At 43.0% G+C, this 22534-nt stretch overlaps 1 protein-coding gene across 8 annotated transcripts in view; it reads left to right on the forward strand.

Moving 5' to 3' along the window:
• The window catches only part of OSBPL3 (oxysterol binding protein like 3), a 154653-nt gene that overhangs the window by 49476 nt on the left and 82643 nt on the right, over nucleotides 1-22534 (forward strand). For 7 of the 8 annotated variants that reach the window (XM_045197313.2, XM_045197312.2, XM_045197311.2 and 4 more), the window contains one exon: nucleotides 1767-1834. The exons of the other annotated variant lie outside the window; for it this stretch is intronic. The gene's annotated coding sequence lies outside the window, so the exon portion shown is untranslated. The remainder of the gene's footprint in view (nucleotides 1-1766; nucleotides 1835-22534) is intronic. 8 annotated transcript variants of the gene reach the window in all.

Here is a 22534-nt window from a genome sequence, read left to right on the forward strand (position 1 = left end):
CATTTCTAGATAAGCAGACATTTTCTGAAATTAGAATTTGGGGAGAGGAGCAAAATGCTGCGGACACTCCAGCCTCAGGATCCCTTGTGGGTGGGTTTGCGTGTCTGAGTGGCGGTGGGGTGGGATTCCCACTGCGGGGCGTGGCCGGTATTGTCCGGTCATTTGGGATACCAGGGGAATGATGGGACCAGAGGGCGTGCACCCCATTTCCCGATGCTGGAGCCGGGGTACTGTCGCTCTGAGCTATGTTCTGGAGTTGAACCTGGAGGGCAATTTCCCCTTATTGGAAGTGCCACGAGCTTTCTACTTCAAGTACATTGCTTTCTGGATGCCCTTGGTGTGTGACCACGACCTAACAGGTTTTTCTGAAAAAATGAGTTATGAGTTTCAAATAGCTGTTAGTTTTGGAACGTAACCTTTCAAAAGTTGAGATGACTTGTCCTTGCTCTATTTATCTTGCTCATTTGACTACAGTTGGGGCTGTTCTTTTGACTAGTGAATACTGCGTATATACATGTATGTATTTTAACCTACATGGTGGTATTTCTGAGAATTAGAGTTGTAGTAACGTTTTTCTTTTTTTTTTAATGCGGACCTTTGCTAAATGTAAAGCAAGCATACAGATCAAAGATCACACAACTGTTTTGGAGCTTAAAGGTCATTTTAACGTCACATCTAGATTTGGCTTTTAATTAGTAAGGGATTTAATTAGACCTCTGATTGCTTGGAAATAGGCCCTCAGTGAGCTAAGCTGTCACTGCCCACCGGGATAGAAGAAGGCCTTCAACATCTTGGAGGACCCCATGTTTTATTTCTGGATGTGATTGTCAGCAACCTCGCAAATGAAGAGGAATCTCCATGATCTTTCAGAGAGTTCTGTGATGACTAATGTGGCAGCTGGGGTTGACGAGTCTTGTTGTAATTTGTATTGGTGTTTCCACATGTTGAAGTTGACTTTGACCTTTGCCATTTCATTCTTTCCTTTCCATGAGTCCTCTAGAGCATATATATTCAGGCTTTATGTGGACTGATATGAAATTATAGGCTTCCATGTTGATATTATTTAACTCATTTGTTTTCAACTTAGTATGATATTTTTAAGGCAGTCATGGTGGAGTTCTCAAAACTTTCTTATTGGAGCTTCCTTCCTCTCTTTCAGAGCACAGAATAGTTCTTCGAGTCGTAGGACTGGATTTCAGTGTCAGAAATCTCACTCTGCAAAAATAGATTCACCTCAATGCCGGTGGTTTTTGTGGGAGAAGATAGGTAATTGCGTGTCTGATTCTATTTGAATCAAAGATTATTTTTAGAAGAGGAGAATTTTTTTATTGATGTATAATTTACATACCACAAGCTTTACCCTTTTAGAGTGTGTAAGTCAGTGACTTTTTTTAGTACATTCACAAAACTGTGCAACCATCTTCGCTGTCTAATTCCAGTGCATTTCATCTCCCCCAGGAGAAATCCCATATTCCCCATTTCCCCCTACCTCCAGGCCAAGGCAAACACTACTTCCTTGTCTCTATAGATTTGGTTATAATAGACATTTCATATAGATGGAATCACATAATATGTGGCCTTTTTTATCCCTCTTCTTTCATTTAGCATGTTTTTAGTGTTTATCCATGCTTAGCGTGACTCAATGTTTTATTCATTTTTATAGCTGAATTATATTCCATTGTATGGTATCTCTTAGTCAGTTTGGGCTGTTATAACAAGTTGTCTTTGACTGATTGCCTTAAACCATAAACACTTATTTCTTACAGTTCTGGAGGCTAAGAAGTCCAAGATCAAGGGGCGGCGAAGCCACTGTCTGGTGAGAACCCACTTCCTGGTGAGTTGATGGCCATCTTTCTGTAACCTCGCATGGCTGAGAGCAGAGAGAGGAAGCAAGCTTTCTTTTTATAAGGGCACTAATCCCATTCATGAGGGCTCCACCCCCTGACCTAATTGCCTGCCAAATGGTTCCACCTCCAAATACCATCACACTGGAGATTAGACTTCAACACATGCATTTAGGGATGACACAGACATTTAATTTATAACATATGGATATCCCACTTTTTGTTTATCTATTCTTCAGTTGATAGACATTTGGGTTTTTCACTTTTTGACTATTATGAATTATGATGCTATGAATATTCTTATACAAGTTTTAGTCTGGGCATGTGGTTTAAGGTCTCTTGGGTACATACCTAGGAGTGGAATTGCTGCCTCATCTGGTAACTATGTTTAACATTTTGAGGAACTGCCAGATTGTTTTTCAAAGTATACACTTCCACCAAAATGTATGAGAGTTCCAATTTCTCCACATCCTTGCTAACACTTGTCATTATCTGCCTGTTGTTTGCTTGTCTGTATCTTTTTGCAGTTTTTTAATCTTTTAAAATATTATCTTTTTTATTGTTTACACTGTTTTAGATGTCCCCATTTTTAACCCCCTTTGCCTGCCTCCACCTTATTCCCCTCTTCCCTCTGGCCATCAGCACACTGCTGTCTGTGTCTAAGGGTTATTTAATTTGTATTCTTTCATGGTTAATGATGTTTAACATCTTTTCATGTGATTTCTGATCATTTGTGTGTCTTCTTTGGTGAAATGTCTATTTAAGTCATTTGCCCATTTAAAAAAATCGGGGGTTTTTTCATTGTCGAGTTGTAAGAGTTCTATATGTATTCTGGATACTAGACCCGTATCAGATATAAGATTTGCAAGTATTTTCTCCCATTCTTGGGTTTTCTTTTCATTCTCTTGATGTTATCCTTTGAAGCATAACATTTTTAAATTTTGATGAGTTACAACTTACTATTTTTTCTTGTATTGCCTTTGTTTTAGGTGTCGTAGTTAGAGACGATGACCTAATCCATGGTTAGGAAAATTTACCCCTGTGTTTTCTTTCTAGAGTATTACATTGTAGTTTAGCTCTTACATTTACAACTATAATATATGGTGTGATGGAGGGGTTCACCTTCTTCCTTTTGCATGTGAAAAATCCACTTTTCCTGGTATCATTTGTTAAAAAGACTATTTTCATCATCGAACTGTGTTAGCACCTTTGTCCAAAGTGAATTGGTCATACACGTGAGAGTTTCATTTCTGCGTTTTCAATTCTATTCCATTTATCTATATATCTGTGTTTTTGCCAGTACCCACTGACTTGATTCCTATAGCTTTGCAGTAAATTTTAAAATTGGGAAGTGTGAATCCTACAAACTTGTGAACATTATATTCTTGATATGATGTTGCCATCGACTCTTCTCCCACATTCTTTGAGAGATCTCTTCTCTGCCATCATGAAGTCATGTTAGATCTGCTACTTTGAAGTGGCCATGAGTTCAGTTTCAGGTGCAACCTCACTGTTCTTATATAAAAGGTATGGATTCCAATCAGGCATATTACAAAAGTTCGAGCACTAGCTCCGTCTCAGTTCCTTAACTATGAAATGAAGCTAAAACCTAAGTGAAAGGATAATTCTGAGAATTAAAAATACACAATAAAGATTTAAAAAGTAAATAAAATAATTCTTCTAATGTTTTCCTACTAGAAAAGTGATATGTATAGGAAAGCATCGAGCATGGCACCGGGAAATGATAGACACAACATAAATTGTCTGTTGCCTTCCCCATGCCCGCCCTGCTCACGGATGTGAGAACTTCCCTTGTACCTTGTGAGATGGTTTGAACTCTTCCTTAAAGTCAGCCTTCTTCTGTGTAGAAACCGTGTTCTCCAGAGTCATCACGTGGGTTGGTATTACTGAATTTTCTGGTCTGTTTTGTGCTATTGTTTGTAGCATGGTGTTTCAGACTTGGCTCACTGCTTTATTGCCGATGTCTAGCGGTACCTGCCCAACAGCAAGTGACCAATAAACATTTGTTTAGTGCATACGTTGTTGATCCCTTGTTCTTGTTTCCTTGGTAACTGTAGTGCAGGTTGCTCAGAGGTAGGTTTTGAAGTCAGCCTGCATAACAGTTGTGTGTATATTTCATTTCTGAGATACTTTCCACAAGATTTTTTGAGCATTTGTCCCATTGACTGAGTGCCACTCGTGGAGTGGCTCTTCCTTCTTCTACATGACGTTACACTTGCCATTCAGATGTTTCCCCTTCCAGGTAATTCGGATTGAAATAGAAAAGATTGAGTCTGAGCAGTAAGCTTTAGAAAGCGAGGGGGAATGGGGAAATTAGGTTTGGGGAAAGATACGTGATAATGAGAGACCCGGAAGGGCTTTTAGGGGAGATGGGGTCAAATAGAGAACCGCATCTCCAGTATCTAGAACATTGTTTATGGTTTCTATGGGATAGTCATGGTTTCTCATGGCTCTGCATCTCTCAAGCCTGGACATGAAACTATAAGCAAAAGGTATCCGAGTGTTATTACTGGCTCTTGTGAGCCTGATTCGTAGCCAAGAAACAGTGTCTGTGCATGCTAAGCTATTATCTACATGACGAGGAAGCCAAGCTTTAAGAGAGTTTCAATTTTATGGACTCGTACGATAATGGAGTTTTAAAATTAGACAGGACCATCAGGCTAAAGGAATGTTGGTGAAGGTTACCTCAAACAATGGATTCCATGATCAAATAGGTTTACAATTAATTCAACAAAGTGAACAGACTTGGCTTGTCGTTTGCTTGTTTTAACTCAGAACCTCCAGAGTGTTTATGTGTCAGTATGTATAACTGCGTGTCTTCGGGGGGGAAGGCAGAAGCAGTACTCCCCGAGGTAATGGTCTGCGGGGACTTACTTCTTCCCCCACAGAGAGCCCTGTGACGCTGGTGTTTAGCAGAGTGTGAGTCGCTGTTTCTAGGAAGGGTCATGTCTGCTGGTACATTACATACAAGCGGACTATGTCCGGTGTTTTACTAAGAGAACTTTCCAAACAGCAAGTGCTTCAGTTAGGGGTTAAAGTCAAACGCCTGGAACACTGTGTATGGAGGCATAAAGTGCCCTGCCGCCCAGGATCTATTCTTTTGGAATGTGCTACTTGTATAGATTGGTCTGTGTGGTGCCCTGTAGTCCCTGATCTAATGAACTGGTGAAATTTGATGGCTGCAGCTTTTGCTCTTACACACACTCCTTAAGTTAGAGGACAGGGTGGGGACACAAACAAAGCAAAACCATTGACTTCTGCTATGAATTAAACAAAACGGGGACAGCTGTTCCAAGCGGTCAGACAAGCTTGTTATGACTGGAATGCAGTCTTGGGGTTCTGCGGGAGAGAAGGCTGCTAGAAATGTGGATGCAGGCTACTCTGTACCCCTCACAGTTCTCTGCTCATCCCTCCCTCCACCCAGACACCCACCCTGCCCTCTTTCTTCCAAGTCATCTGGTAGGGTTTGTTCTTTAACTTTCTTTAAAAGAGAAGGATAGAGAAAGGGAAGGGGGAGAGAGAATGTCACCATTGTCATGGAAAAACTGCGCCTCTGGGAGTCCCAGCGTCAGTGGTTTCCATTCACACCTCTAGGTAAAAGGCCTTAGCGTCTCACCAACACTGTTGGGAGGTCCCTGCACTCCCCTGCTGGACAACTTTGGGGAGGCGTGACCTAGGCAGGTTCTCCCATCCTGGAGCATCGTGTTTCTCCAACAACGGAGACACAGCCCAGAACAGAGGGGCAGAGAATGAATGAGGACTGCTGGAGGTATTTGAGTCAGAATCTGAGATTGGTGAGTATTGGGGAAACGAGAGAAGCGTGGATCAGGTGACCATTTTAGAAAAATGAACCATAGAAATCAGAAAAGTAATGACTGGTTTCTCTTTATTTCTGTGATTTGTGTTTCTTATTTTTAAAAGTCAGGCAAAAAATGTATATATATCATTTTATCAATGTAAAAAACATCCAAACCTGTAGAGAATTTTTATGAGTTTATTTGAGCCAAACTGATGGCAATTGCCAGGAAGCAAAATCTCAACGGATTGAGAAATGCTTCAGAAAATGGCAGTTCTACCGCTTATTTTATACATCAGAATCAAAAGGGAAGGCAGGAGGGCGTTCCATGAAATCCATTGGTGACAGATTAGGGAGGTGGGAGAAAGCAAGGTGGGGAAATCTCTGAGGTTGCATAAAAAGTAAAATAGATAAACATATACTTTTACATTGGTAGGTATAGGATAGTTAAAAACTAGCATTTACTACACACAGAGAGGGTATTTGGGCAACAGGAAAACAATAAGAGGATCCATGGTTTTATGTTCTGGTGGGAGATTGTGTCCTGAGGGTTCTGGGAAAAGGGGAATTACTCCGACATTCCTAAGGCATCTTAGATACGGAAGGACAATGGGCAGGCTCACTTACGATAAAGACTGACCTTTGTCATGGAAGCTGCAGGCCTAGGACATGACTACCCACCATGTCACACTTTTCGTTAGGAAGTTTTAGTTCCAAACCATCCTGTGTGATTACTTTCGGTCTCGGAGTTTGTAAGGCCACCGTGCAGGCCTCCCTTGAGCTTGTCAGGGTTAGTATGTGGCTACTTTTTCATCCACAGTTCAAAGGGGAAATTAAACTATTACTCAGAAATCTCAACCAGAAAATAACCAATGTTAACATTCATTTCAGCTTGCCTCTCTCTACATAGTGAGAGAGATGGGTAGAGGAATGGATAGAAAAATGATGGGCAGAAATAATTGTATAAGACTGAGCTGAAACTAAACATAGCTTTAAAAGTAAAATATTCTTGTAGAAGACATGATACTCTATATAGAATTTCTTAAAGAATTCAACAAAATTAATAGAATTAATAACACAATCCATTAAGAAACAAAATACAAACTGAATATACAGAAATCTGTCGCATTCATAACACTAATCAACAATGAAAAAAAAAGTAAAATATTCTATTTGACCATACTTGAATTTAACAAAAGGAAAAGAAATGGCCAGTCCACTGAAAGGCTATTCCTTATTCTGAGTGGGTTAGTTTTCTTAGTTCAGAAGAGAGCTGTTTGGCAGTGAGAATGGGTTCAGCCTGCCATAACAACATAATAAACGATCTAACACTTCACTCAGCATCCCTCCTCTGACTCAGATGTTTGTGCTTGTTTTATTTTTATCATTAGGATTTATACTTTTAACACGCAGCACCTTTTTTTCCTCTGGTTATTCCCCACCCCCACATTTAATTCTAATCAATGCCCTTTTAACTCTCGATTTTTTCCTATGGCTTTACCATTCCTAATAGTTTACTCTCTGGTAGGCTTCATTGTCAGGAGTCATTAAGGTTTTTAAGAAAAAGCATATTTCCTGAGTTGTTTTATATTTGGGAATTGTTGCCTATTGTCTTTATTTTTGAAAGAAAACTTTCTAATACAGAATATTTTGCTAAAGATTTCCAATTTATGTTCTACTAGTCTTGCTGGAGGAAATAGGATTCTTCCACAGTATCACAGGAAGTGCATTTTAGGGATACATACAGGAGAATTTGAGATAGAATGGCAAGATTTATTGGAGCAAAAACAAAGGAAAGAGCTTAGGCAATGTCTCATCCATTACCTGGTGGCTCAGCACCTCCTCGCCTGTGGAAGAAGTCCAGCCTGCAGGGCTGCAGGCCTGCACTTGTTCCCACCAAGTCCAGGAGGGCCAGGACCCAGAGCTGCTGAGCCATTAGCCAGGCACCTGAGGCTCCAGTTGTCCAGCACAGTCTCTGTTTCTGCCCAGCTCCCACCCCATCAGCATCGTGCTCCTGCCCGTTGGGCTGCTAAAGAGAGAGTGAGCCTCGGGTGTTTGTTAAGTCTTGATTATATTTCCTTGGGCTTGGGAGAGAGCAGGCTTTCCTTCAAACTGTCCAATATCTTTCCTGGCTTTTTCTGAGCTTTCATCCTTATCCTATCCAGTCTTTCCCCAGATTTTCCCAGGTCTGTCGTCTCTCCTTTATGGTTGCCATTTTGGCTTCTGCACATGTGCTTAGTAGAAGGACTTTCCCCCTCACCATTTCTCCCTCCCCCTCTAATCTAGGGGAACTGGCTGGTTGTTCCCAGGGGTGATTGGAGAGCCAGTCTTTCCTGCCCACTGGGAGGGTGTTAATTCATTTGGTTTGGGGGAGCAACTCCAGCTATTCTCTGGAGTTTCTGTGAAACTAGTTTCCTGACTTATTCAGGCTTAGCCAGTTTTCTCCCTTCTCTTTTGTTAATATTGGCTAATATCTAACTAGCTACCTATGCTAACATTACCCATCTGTGAGAATGCCTGTCTTGAATGGGGAACTTTTACTGAAGACTATCCGTTTGCCTGAAATGGTGGAATCATATTGGGCAGTGATTAAAATAAGTTTGAGTTGGTAAATTGGATATCAGATTACGGGAACACTTGAATGTTGGGATATATTGGCTGTTTTCCTGGTGAATGTCTCATTTCCTTGCAAAATTCATAGCTTGCCTGCAGGCCAAATGGTTAGCTGCTGGGTGCTTTTTGGAGCTGTTTCTAGGACTTTGTAAATTTTGTGGGAATCCTCTTAAGTCTCTCCCCATCTATCCCCACTCTGTAGAAAGGCATCTGGCTGGCTGAGGGTGGATTTTTGTTGACATCTGAAGACAGTAGAAAGTGATAAATATTTACATCTGCCAAAAAAAAAAAATAGCATGTGCTAATTGTTTAAACTGATAACAATCCTTGTTCCAAAATACAATTTCACGTCACAGACTATTTTTTGAAAACTGAGTATCTGTTATAAGCCATTCCTACATGACTCATGGACTTCACACGTCTTTTTGTAACATTCCCAATGCTTTTCCGTTGAGGCTGTGGGAGTCGGAAGGTCTGATCCTTTCAGCGCAGCTCATCTCTGTACTGACACAGTTTGAAGTACCTGTAAGTTGAAGTTGGGCTTATTATTAAAAATCCCTGCTGACCTCATGTAGAAAACGAATAGCCCAAGCCACGCTTTAGTTCATGCTCTCCTAACGCTGGAGGGAATGGGAAAGAAAATTTCCCCAGTGACTCGATACATTTACGTTTTGGCCATTGAAGTCCAGCCGTGGGCTTTTTCAGAGCCGGTAGAGTAAGAGCACACCTGGGAGACTTCCGGAGGCAGAGATGCCCCGAGGTGTTCTCACCTGGTGCTGAAGGGAAGGAGGGGAAATACCTGGTGCACTGTAAGGCTGTGCTGTCCGACATGGTAGGTGGCAGCCACGTGGGGCTATCTAAGTTTAAATTGTTTAAAATTAAATCCAATTTAAAATTTAGTTTCTTAGTTGCACTGGCCACATGGCAGGGGCTCCAGAGCCACATGTGGCTGGACGCTGCTATATCAGATGGCACCGGAAGTTCTGCTGCGTAGCTCTGGTTTATGGGCTGATCTTCTGTTTCATGATCATTCAGGGATCATTACAGCCCTAAGGAGCTGATCTCCTGTCTCTTCTCCCTTCCTCCTTCTGCCTTCTGTCATTCTGCTGCTGCAGCTGCAGTGATGAAGCACTGGTCTCCACATTAACTTGCTGGCGTCCTCTGGTTTCTGGGCATGGATAGCCCTTGGGGATCCTGTGTGTGGTCCAGACTAGACCTTTGCTCCGCAGGACCAACTAGACAGCGCTCTGGCCAAGGTCCAGGAGTTAGTCAGTGTTCTCACCAAAGGACTGAGTGATTCTTGAGATTTTGACTCTTGAATTTAATAATATAACTGCTCTTTCACAATCTTTAAATGTATCCACTTTGGACTTTTACTTCAGTTCCTTCTTTCCCTTCTGGATGTGTCTTCTTGATGGAGAGTGCAGTCCTGGGATCTGTCCCAGCTGTACCCCCATGGACAGACTCTATGACCATAGTAAGACAATTTCTCTTACTAAGAAATTGTCTGAGTGTCTCAGTTGCCCATTGAGAACCCACTCTCCATCAACGCTAAAGCTAATGAAGATAAATGCCAAATGATAAGTGGGAAATGTTAAAGTTTGTGTTAAAGGGTTGTTAAGGGGCTTGTCTGTCTTCTTACTGTTGTGCCTAGTTTTAGATTTCCAGTGTCCCACTTGTGGTCTGTCACTATTGGACACATGCCCAGCTTGATTAGCTCCTTGGCCTATTCACTCCACAGTGTGCTTCGTGTCAGTCACAGGGAGCCAGGTCTTGGGTCGTTGACCAAGGAGCCCTCTTCCAAGTCTGACCTAGAGGACAAAAGTAGGGTGCTGTGTTATGAGGAGCCTGCTGGCCTAAGGGTGGGGAGAAGGGGATTACTGCTGATTGAACTACGAGTCTCTTTGACCCCATGTTCTCATCCTCCCCCTGGCCACCCTGGGTGTCTGTCAAGGGTTCCTGCCTGGTGTTGCAGTTTTCTAATGCTGTGTGACAAGCAGCCCCAAACTTGGTGGATTAAGACAATGACCTTTAGCCATCAAATCTGCCATGTGGGCAGGACTCAGTGGGGAGAGTGGGACTTTTAGTGGGTGACATTTGAAGGCTCACTACTCACATGGCTGGAAGCTGGGCGGGTCTTAGTTCTTTTCTAAATGATCCCCTCCGTGTGTTCTCTCTACATGGCCTAGTTTGGGCTTCTTCACATCCTGATGGCCAAGTTGAAGGGCAGGCATCCTGAGAGAGAGAAAGAGAGAGAGAGAGAGCGTGCGCATCAAGTGAAGACTCTATTACCATTTCTAACATAGCTTTGGAAATCACACAGCATCGCTTTGCCTATAATCACAGGCCCACTCAGGCTCCAGGGAAGGGAGCAGTGACCCCCATCAGTCGATGGAGAAGTATCATTGTTACTTTATAAGAAGAGCTTTGCAATGAGATGTATATTGGTCTCATCATCTTTGAAAAATGGATCTTCTATACCTTGTTGTGATGAATTAGAATTGGCATCAGCTCTCTCTAAGCCATCAATAAGACTGCATCTGGAACCTGGGGCCCTTTCATTTTCAGGAGGTAAGATCGTCACTGCTCTGTGCTGAACTGCTCTGCCTTCGCGTAGCGGTCAGGGAGTCAACACCATGATGGCACTGGGACTCCTTTGATGAAAGATGCTATCGAAACACAGAATGGTATATTGAAACACCTGCAGTGTGCCAAGCTCCCTGATTCAACTGACATCTGCAATGAACGCACCATGTATGGGCGTTCGGAGTGAAAATCAGGGGCCTGGTTGCTGAAAATGACCTTTAAAATTAATTTGATGGAATCCAGCTAGACTTGAGAACATTATTTACACCTCCCATTTTGACGTAGGTTTCCTTATTTGTAATTTCTATTACTTATGACTCTTTTGTGACATTCTCATTTGATGCTCCTAAAAAATTAAGATCCATCTTTCTACAAAAGTTTTAAGTTTGATAAATGGGTACTTTAGAATATTTCTTTTCCTATTTGAGATAAAATAAGTTTTAGTAAAAATCTTGTAGCTAGTATAAGGGGGAATTGACACAGGTCATCAATTTGATAAATAACCTGCCACGTGCCAGGCTCTGTGCCAGCTGTAGGAAATTAAAAAAACAAAACAAGACAGAACAATAAGACAGTCTTCAAATTGCTTCTGATCTACACGCTCTCCTAGAGGGAAAAAAATAACCATTGTATGGCGGGCATTAGTAACTAAGGGGTGTTTACATTCTTCTTGCTATTTGAGTCTAGTGTACCAATAATTGCCCTGTTTTTATCACCTCTTTTCTTGTTTCCTTCTACTTCTTGTAATTTTTGTTCAGCTTGTACAGTTTAAAAGTGTTGTATGTCCATTTTCTTGCAGTATCCTGCCCCTACGAGTGAACAGAGCTTCCTGTACCCCTTCTCCTCCCCATCTGCATTCACTAAATTAGTGATTCCTTGCTTTCTCTGTGGCTTCTTACAGGCATCGTTTCAGAAGTACACCCGCAAAATATATCTTGGGAAATTCATTGTATAGAATTTGTTTAAGCTTGGATTCTCAGTCCTTGGGTTATTTTTAGTGAGGTAGACGAACTGGAAGTGTGCACATTTGAAACATTAACCATTAGGTATTTAGTTTCTTGCTATTTGATAGTGTTCGGTTAGTGCTTATAGAGCTTCATTCATTCAGAGCTCAATGTTTACATTTCTGAAAAGACCGATTAGTAAGTTTTTATGGAAGATAGGTAAGTTTTAAAGATTTACCCTTCATATTTCATAGTGACTCAACTGATAGTCTTTTCAGATAAGTAATGAAATTCAGTCTGTGGTTGCCAGTTGTTAAAATTCTACCCAGCATCTGCCAGCAGTTGTCAGGTGAGGGAGGGTAACAACACCCACTGATAAAAGTCAAACCACAAGATGTTATTTATAGCTCTTGGGGGACGCTCTCTCTTCCTACCCTTTAAACTGCTCAGTCACATCCTGCTTTGCATTTTAATTTGATGTAAATTTACATGCAGTAGAAGAATTTCTGGCAGTAGATACTAACATGAAATTAAATACTAAAATGAAAGAAGGCAGTTTCGTGGAATAAATCTCCGTATCATTTCTGGGTGGAGACAAGATTTCAGGCAGCGGTTCTCAACCCTCACCGTGTATCACGGTCACGGGGGAGCTTGTCAAAATGCCTTTACCAGGCCTCATGCCAAGGTGGTCGAGTGCGTGGTGTGGAGCTGGCCCCGACTTTGGTATTTGTGGAAGCTCCCCGGGGTGATCCTGACCTGCAGCCAGGCCTGAGAAATATTGCATGGGATGCCGTCCCTGCCCTCCACATTCCTCTCTACATAGTCCAGTCCTACCCACACCTTCCAGGCTCCCTGCAGGCCACCTCTTTCTTTTTAAATATTTTTAATTTAAATTTATTGGGGTGACTTTGGCTAGTAAGATCACATAGGTTTCAAGTGAACATTACTGTGATACATGGTCTGTGTACTGCATTGTGTGCCCACCGCCCAAAGTCAAATCATCTTCTGTCTCCAAGTACTTGGCCCCCTAGACCCTTTACTACTCCCCACCCCACTTTCCTCTGGCAACTGCCATACTGTTGTCTGTGTCTATGAGTTTCAGTTTTCTATCCCACATATGAGTGAAATCATAGGCTTCTTAGCCTTTTCTGGCTGACTTATTTCACTTAGCTTAATAGTCTCCAGGTCCACCCATGTTGTCACAATAGCAGTATTTCATCTTTTCTTACGGCTGAGTAGCACTCCATAGTGTATATGCACCACCTCTTCTTTTTCCAGTCAGCTATTGAAGGGCACTTTGATTGTTTCTACATGGGAAACAGTATGGAGGGTCCTCAAAAAATTAAGAAGAGTTACCATATGACCAAGCAATCCTTCTTCTGGGTATCTACCACAAACATTTCAAAGCATTTATTTGCAAAGATATATGCACCCCTATATTCATTGCAGCACTGTTTCGTGATGACCAAACAAGGCCACCTCTTTCAAATGTTCACGTACAACTCCAGCCAATGAGCTCTTCCCTGTGACTTCCTACAACCCCTGCGAGGTTTCCTACCCTCAACTGTGTTTTGTTGCATCACGTACATTTTCTCTCCTTGATCAGATTGATTTCCTCCTTGGATTAAGCTTTCATCATTTAGTTCCACCTCTTAGGGTTTGGCACAGCCATGGACACACAGTAGGTACTTTACAGATTTATATTGAGTTGATTTTGCATCAGTGTGGCTGTTCTCCTTTATCCCCTTGTCTTTGCACTATAGCCTCCTTTATTAGCCCGCACTTATCCACAGTGTTTCTTCCCCCTGAGACATGGAAGGACAAGCAAGAGTGGCTAAACTGTGGAAGGAGGAGGAAACTCAGCCCCTTCCTGATTTTATCACTTAAGAGTGGAGGGATTGTCATTGCCCTGTGGCCTCAACATTCAGTCATCCTGTTCTAGGGTGGCTCTCAGGACCACAGGGGTGACAAACGCAAGATGGAGCGGGCTGTCCTGCTGGAGAAGGTGGAACTGATCTGGGGAATGCACCTCCACCGTAAGGCCTGTTGAAGGATGTGGGATTATTTCAGAAGAAGATAATATACTCCTAGAACCTGAAAATAGAAAGGAAAGGGAGAATGGATATCGGTAAACAACAAGCCAAGTCATGCATCATAACTTGCCAAAATATCAGATCTACCACTTTTCACCTTTGTTCATTGGTTTGGATAAAAATACACTAAACTGTCAACAAGGAGCCTCAAATGTATCCCTAGTCCTATGAAGTCATGGTGAAAAGCTGAAGGACTGGAGGGGGAAGTGTGGTGTTTCTACCTTTCCAGGGACTGGAAAAGGGTAAGGAAAGTGTTCAAATAACTGTAGCCCAGCTAGTGTTTACAAACGGGCTGTGGTTTCTGGGGGAGGTTCTTGACATCTTTGAGGACAAGTGTGTTGGGCAAGAGATTTGCCAACTTAAGAGCATTCAACTGAAATTTTATGGGAAGGAAAAACATTAATAAAATTTGATTGGATGGAGAACACTAAGCATAGCAAAGATAAGACTGATATCAGAGAAGGAGAATGTCAGTAATTCACACACACTCCTAACTCCCCCGCCATGGGGAGCCTGGTGGTCATAACACCTGTAGCTGCCTGCCACCGTGCAGCTTCTGAGGACTAAGCAAGTAAACCTGAAACATTAAAACTTGGACATAGATAGGGCCATCTGAGCTGTCCACCTAGGTTAGGGTGGTTCTCATGACTGAAATATGATTCCAGAAGGGACTATTTTGCTTTAAAGAAGCAGGCCTATGGAAATGCAGCCCCTAAAGGTGCACTGCCAGGTATAAGGTTGCCAGGAAAGGTTGTTAGGGTAGGATCAATCTTATGGATTGCCCGACAGAGGTCATAGAGGGTGCTTTCACCCCAGAGACCAACTCTAGAATAGAGGCCACATATTCTGAAAAAACCCACTGGAGGCTTCATTCTGTTCCCTTCTGCTAAACCCTTGACTCGTTTTGCTGGTCATTTGATTTTTAAGAAGTCTGAGAAAACACTGCAAGGAGATACCTCTGAAAAGAAACGGAAACTTTGGTCAGTTATGTAGAATGACAGGAGTCAGGAGATGACACCCCCAGAGAAGCCACGTGCTCTAGAAACATTTCAACAGTTCAGACAAAAGAAAGAAACTAACTCTCTATTGGCCAAAGACAAAATGGTAAGGAGACTTCAAAAGCACAGGATAGCTACTGTGTTCTGACACACACGTATAACCCCAAACGATTCCTATAAAGAGGACAGGAGGAAGGCTCCTGTGGAAATACATAAATGTGCTCACACTGAGAATTGTTTTCCTGCTAACTCAGATTAACGAAGGATATACAAGGATATACAGCTCAACAACTACTGCTACCAGTCTTTGGTAAAAGGCGAGAGATTTATATGATCTGAAGAGAAACCAGAGCATACTACCAGTCTTTGGAAGTTACTTTCCCACAGAACGGAAAATGAGCAAAATGCAGTCCCCGAGTGAGATGTAGACGTAACACCTGGTGGTCAGGGTGGTAAGAGTGAGTCAAAGTGCAAGAAGCGTATGGCATCCTTTCGGAGAGCACAGAACCAAAGCAGGGGCTCGCAAGAGAAATAAAACTGGGGGTGGGATGGTTTCAGAAAATGTTTCATGGCAAAGGTGACACATGAAGTGCTCTTTGGAGGGTGGAGGGAATTTCTGCAGGTGGAGGAGAGAAACCGGGTTCGAAGGGTGCTCTGCACGGAAGGACTAGCCGGGAGCAGGCAGAGCAGCATACTTGCAGGAGGGCCTAGAATGTAGGGCGTGTGTGTGAGTTTTTGGAGATTAGGTTTGAATGATAACAGCTAAAATGTAATTGAGTGATGTACTTTATTGAGGTTTACATGCATTATTTAAAATTTGTTCTTCATTTACAGTTGACATTCAATATTATTTTGCATTAGCTTCATGTGTGGAGCATAGCGGTAGATAATCATACACTTTATAAAGTGGTCCCCCTGTACCCATCTGGCACCATACATAGTTTTTATAATATTATTGACACTATTCCCTATGCTATACTTTACATCCCTGAGACTGTTCTCTAGTTAACAATTGTCCTTAACCCCTTAACCTCCTGCAGCCAGCCCCTCAACCTCCACTTCCATCTGGCAACCACCAGTTGGTTCTCTGTATCTGGGAGTCTGTTTCAAGTTTGACATGCATTATTCCAGTGAAACTTCACAAAAACTTAGTACTTCTCTTTGTCCCTCTTTTCAGATGAGGAAACATCTCAGAAGTTCAGTAATAGCCAGTGTGTGGTGGATAGAGCCAGAGTCCAAAGCCAGTTCAATTTAACTGTATTGTGAAGAGTTTAAGATTTTTAACTTAATTCCATGACTCCTGGGAATTTAGAGCCGAGATCAGACCCTGGAACCCTTTTTGCAGTGAGGATGGACTGGGGAAGGGAATGTCAGGTAGATTAAAGTGAAGGGAGAGGTAAAGTAGAGACCCCCTAAGGGGGGGTCCAGAGTGCATTGGTGGCTGTGGGCACGGAAGAATGGAAGATGAGTTGGAGGGTGATGAGATGCACGTCAGGGCAGAGCTCTTCTAGTCCTGAATCACAGTGTTGGGGGACCTGGGGGGAGGAGTCTGGGTGGCTTAGGAGAGGTCAGGGGTCTAATCAGAGTGAGGGGAGCCAGCACAGGTATCAGCACGGGGGAGCGATGAGTTTTGCTCTTGAAGTGACCAGGAGGCTTCATGTTCCTGTGATAAACCCAGGAGCTGTCCACCAGGCAGGGGCCGGAGGGGGAAAAAAGAGATCAGTGGGGATGCTGAGCTGCCATATTGCAGTCATGGGTGTGGGTAAGACAATCAAGAGCTAAAGTTAGTAGAAAGAAGTGTGTGAAGGACAAAACTTTGGTAACACTTTAAAGATAAGAGGAATTAGGTAAGAGTGTTACACAAATATGATAGAATAATCTCGGTACAACTAAAGCCAGGAATGAGCTATGCTTGCAAAAGTGGTTAAAAGCTACAAGGCAGTTTACAAACGTGTATCCAGGACCAGATGAAAAAATAAAAGATAAGCTTCTAGGTGTGGAAACTATCTTCACAAAACATTAGAAGTCAAAAGACTCATTCTAATTCTATTTGTTTTCCATCTCTTTTCTAAAGAACTACTCGTTAAAAAGAATAAGCATGGAGAAGAGGAAATTGAAACCAAAGACAGGTGAAGGGATAGGAAAGAGGTTCTGGGTTCCAGTTCAGCCCCAAGCACACCAGAGACTGAACCACTTCCATCTTCACAGGGCCTCTGGGAGTGAAGTACGCCACGTGAAAGAGGCTGAGATGGTGTCGAAGTCTAAAAATGGGTAGATACTGTCAGGATTATTACACAGAGAAAGGAAATTTCTGAAGACTCTAGACCAGTGGTTCTCGAGCCTGGCTGTGCATGGGAACTTGGTAGGGAGCTTTTGCAAAATACTGTAGCTCAGGTCTCACCCTCAAAGTTTACGATGAAAGTGGTGTGAGGACATTACACCACCTCTCAGGGCATTCTAACAGGCACCCAGGGGCTAGAAGCACAATTCCATAGCCGTGAGTTCTGTCTGTCACTGCACAGCTCTTGAATGAATTACCTCTTACTACACAGGTGGACAGTTCACGTTTAGAAAAGGAGCCTATTTGAGTTCACTTAAGACGAGACACACTGAAGGACCCTCGTTTCCTTTCGTGGTGAGGTTGTCGGATCATAAAATACCACAGACACAGTCGATCTTATTTCTACTAGTTGACACCCGAGGATTGGGAGGGTCATCCCCAGCTCACGAACCTGTCTCCTTTAGGGCTTGGATGACATAACAGTGAGGTCTACAACACCGGGAACCACCCGGGTTGAAGACTGTTCAGTGAGAATATGGTAGCTGGCGAGGACGACACAGCCCGATGACGCAGAGCCAGCGGCAAACGCCCCTCTCTGGAGGGAAGCCTGTGCTCAGGGGTGCTGGGTAAGTGCCAGGAGTGATGAGGAGTAGGGGCTCAGCATTGCAGCGGAGTCCGGGGCATCGAGGCCATCAGCCAGTGTTGCCAGGGAAAGGTCTTCATGAGCAGCAAGCTCCTTTCCCGTTTTCTAAAGGAGGATGTCAGACTTCTGAAAAGTCTATTTGGTGTTGAAGTTTCTGCCTTGTGATATCCTTGTCAGAGCGGAAACTTAAGGTCTCAGTTGATAGCTTCTCTACTAGTGAAGGATAGGATCGTCTAGGTGTGTGACATGGAATTTTCATAATCACCATTTGGAAATTACTTTCGCCTCCTTCTCCGTATCTGCCTGCAAGTATTCTCTCCTAGAAATCTACCGGCTTTGAATTGTCCGCCTGTAAACTTCTGAAAGGCTGGTAGTTAGCAGCCTTGGCCACTCAGGTCTCTTCTAACCTTCCTTTGCCTTTCTTCATGAGCAGCCTTTGATGGGCCACGTTCTGATTCTGGGAGCAAAGGGTTACTATGTGATTCCTCCCTCTCTTCTCACTTGTTCTTAAGGAGTTTGGGGAATTGGAACCGCTAATCCAAGGCTAGGGCTCACCCAAGAAGATAACATGGAAGGCTTGCTAGAGTTGGAGGCAGGGTAGAGAACTGCCTACTCTCAGAACACCTCATCATCGGCCCAGCAGCAGCTTGTACAACTTTCCAGCTTAAAAAAAAGGGGGGGGGGATGATGACTTATTTAAACACTGCCTTACTCTGCAACATATTTGAAGTCATTTCCAAGAATACATATACCACACAAGAGAATAGTGGGTAGTTGAGAGAACTGGAGCACAGTGACAATAAAGGTAAGCCAAGCACACAGAAACACCCATCTATCAAAGATTACCTGCAGCATGCCATTAATCTGGCTGTGTCCATCCTTGTACCCCAAACAAAGAGGGTATGTTCTCAGACATACATTTTTCATGTCTAAAGGCCAAGAACAAGCCAGTCATTTAGGAGGGGCACTTTGATCCAAGGCCTGAACTGTTTCTCACAAAGGCCCTTTAAAGCGTCTGTATTGTGTAAATTGGTATGGCCATGTTGCAGAGCCATTTGGAATATCCAGTAAAACTGAAACTAGTTCTGCCTTAAGATTCAGCAATCCCACTTATTTTAGAAAATTACTCCACAGCCTCACCAGGAGCGGATCTTGCAGTACCATTTTTAATAGCAAAGACCAGGAAACAACCTAAAGGAATACTAAGTTAAACAAGGCATAGTCATACCATGGAACAATGTTGCAGGAGTAAACTAGAATGTATGTGGTGTGTGTAATTATTCTGAGTGGAAATAAGCCAGCTGCAGAAATGTCTGGTATGATACTATTTATTGTGCAAAAAAATTAAAAAGCCAGAAAAATGGTGGATATTATGTTTGTATAAACAAGGGTAGAGAACAGTTCATTTTGGGTGATAAGAACATGGATTATTTTTATTTTTCTAATAAAAGAGAAAAGCAGCCACTGAGACGTTGTGCACGACAATGACCCCCGCATCCCACAGAGGCTAACTCATCAAGAGATGACTACCCTGTCGTGTTTTATATATGTTTATGTGATTAGCTCATCGCCTCAACAACCCCTTTAGGGAGAGCTTTTAATTATTTCCATTTGTCAAATGAAAAGCTGAGAATTAGAGAGGCTAAAAATGTACCTAAAGCCACTTAGGCTGGCTTTGGACCCAGTCAGTTTGAATCAAAAGCTCGTAGTCTTATTATAATATGACTGTACAAAACTTCCCAGTGGGTTGGTTGTAATGCCCCTCATTGCAGGCCAGGGGCCCAACCCCAGAGGACAGTGCAGGAAAAGTACATGGCAAGAGCCTGGAGGGTAGATATTTTGTGTTCAGGATCAAGGACAGGTCCATGGGCGTTGACTCTTAGAACCAGACTACAGTCAATGTCTTAATGAAAATAGGGCTCCTAAACAGGATGAGGGATGGCATGGGCTTCTGCTCACCCCACCATGCCACGTGGGCCTTAGCAGGATAGGGTCTGTCTGGCCAACTCTGTCTTCGTGTCTGAAGAGCTGTTTGAGAAAATTTGATGTGGTGATAAGCGTGGGAGTGGGGACTGGAAACACACGTATCTAGCATTTACCATCCCTGGTTTGAAGTAGTAGCTAAGCAGTGGCACAGTATGTTTTTGAAAAAGAGCTTGGGGGTCCACTCCAATCTATTGTCAAAAGTATAGAAGATGCCTCAGGATTCTATGCCCAGGATAAAATATTAACCTTGGCAGTGGTTCTTAAACTTGGGCATCAGAATCGCATGGAGAACTTGTTAAAAACAAGTTACTGAACTTCTGGTCATGACAGCAGAGTTGAAAAAATGCCGTGCTTGCCTTCTCCCACGACCACATCGAAATTACAACTAAAGGACAGAACGGCCGCTATTGAGAACTGCCTGAAGAGTGGCTGAACAGAACTAAAACTAAGGATGTAGAGAAGCTCCATCAGGACTGGTAGGAGGGGCAAAGATGCTGAGTGGGTTGGTCCCATGCTTATGCATAGGGGTTAAAAATTTGGAGGGACATCTTGGATGCAGAGATTCTCTCTGAGGAGTGACGGGTCCCAGCCCCACACCAGGTTTTACAGCCCAGGGCACCAGTGCCAGGAAGAGGAGTCCCCATAACCCTGGCTGTGAAAACCAGTGAGGATTATGGTTGAGTGAGAAGGAGGACTTCTGGAGTTCCAGGTGCTCCTGCTAACGGGCTCATGCATGAACTTGCTTGCTGAGGGGCTCACATGCTCTGAGCTGTGACGCTGCAGCAGCAGCTTGAAAACCCCGGGACATATGGGGAAGAACTGAATTGTGAGGCTTCAGGCAAGGTCTGCTTTCTCCTAGATGTAAGTGCTGGCAGAGGCCATTGTTTCTTTGCTGAGTGTCCCCTCCCCCGCCCCCTGACAGGTGCAGGCAGGTGCCACATCTGAGTCTTCATTAGCCTGGCTCACACTGTTTGACCCATCCTGGTGATTGCCTGAGACCCTGTCCCACCCAACGTGTGGGTCCACCCAAGCCATTTTCAGTGGCTTTTCCATTAGAAAATGGCCTGCCTTGGCTTATGCTTCAGACTTTCCTAAAATCTCTCAAGGGCTCACAAACCCCAAACAAGTAGCATCTGACTTTGGTGCGCTCCATACCTCTTGCTAAGTGGCCCTAAACTTGACACTAGTGGCCGCCAGCCTTGGTTTGCAGCTTAGTATCTCCAACCTCCAAGCCCAACACAATAGCAACCATTGGCAGTTCACTTTGTAACTCATACCAGGTGGCCCTGAGCCCTGAGCAAAGGGAGAAGCTGACTTGACCTGCATCAGACTCCTACCAACAAGCCCCAGAATCAACATACCTAGGGACCAGCTTCAGATCACACTAGAGCACCACCCAATCACATCCACAAATGATACACCCAGAGGGCAGGCTCAGTAGGCACCAGAACCCTTCTAAAGTGAATCCTGCTCTATGAAATCAACCCCTGTATAACAGGTCCTTCACTATAGTCACAGCCAGTCCCCACAACCAAGTAGCCTGAGGAGTAGTCAATTACTCCCATTGATGTTCCAACAGCAGTCAAGGATCAGTTGTAACAGGAGGGCATACACAACCCACACAAGGAACACTTCTGGAGCACCTGGCTCGGGTGACCAGGAAGACTGCATCAGTGAGCCCCACAAGACACCTACTACATAAGGCCACTCTGCCAAGACTGGAAACATAGCACCTCTACCTAATACACAGAAACAAACACGAGGAGGCAGCCAAAATGAGGAGATTAAAAAACATGTTCCAAATGAAAGAATAGGACAAAACTCCAGAAAAAGAACTAAACAAAATGGGGACAAACAGTCTACCAGACTCAGAGTTTGAAACACTGTTTATAAGGATGCTCAATGAACGCAATGAAAACTTTAAAAAAGAGACAGGAAACATGAGATAAAAAAAATACATAGAAAAGAGCCAGTCAGAAATAAAGAACACAATAACTAATCTGAAGAATACATTAGAGGGAATCAACAGTGGAGTTGATGGAGCAGAGGGTCAAATGAGAGATTTGGAAGGTAAGATAGGAGAAAACACTCAGAACAGCAAAAATATAAAAGAATCCAAAAAATGAGGATAGTGTAAGGGGCCTCTGGGACAATATCAAGCATAACAACATCCACATCATAGGGGTACTAGAAGTAGAAGAGAAAGAGCAAGGAATTGAAAACCTATTTGAAGAAATAATGACTGAAAATTTCCCTAATCTGGTGAAGAAAATAGACATAAAAGTCCAGGAAGTGCAGAGTCCAAAATTAGATGAGTTAAAAGAGGCCCACAACAAGACATACCATAATTAAAATGACTAACATTAAAGACACAGAGAGAATCTTAAAAGCAGCAAAAGAAAAGCAGTTCGTTACCTACAAGGGAGCTTTCATAAGACTGTCAGAGCTGATTTCTCAACAGAAGCATGTCAGGCTAGAAGGGATTGGCAAGAAATACTGAGAGTGATAAAAAGCAAAGACCTACAAACAAGATTGCTCTACCCAGCCAGGCTATCATTTAGAATTGAAGGACAGATAAAGAGCTTCCCAGACAAGAAAAAACTAAAGGAGTTCATCACTACCAAACTGATATTACAAGAAATGTTAAAGGGACTTATTTAAGAAGAAGTAGAAAAAAAGATAAAAAATATGAATAATAAAATGACAAGAACAATATACCTCTCAATAAT

This window comes from Desmodus rotundus, chromosome 6 (genome assembly GCF_022682495.2).
Source record: "Desmodus rotundus isolate HL8 chromosome 6, HLdesRot8A.1, whole genome shotgun sequence".
In the NCBI taxonomy this organism is placed as follows: Eukaryota; Metazoa; Chordata; class Mammalia; order Chiroptera; family Phyllostomidae; genus Desmodus; species Desmodus rotundus.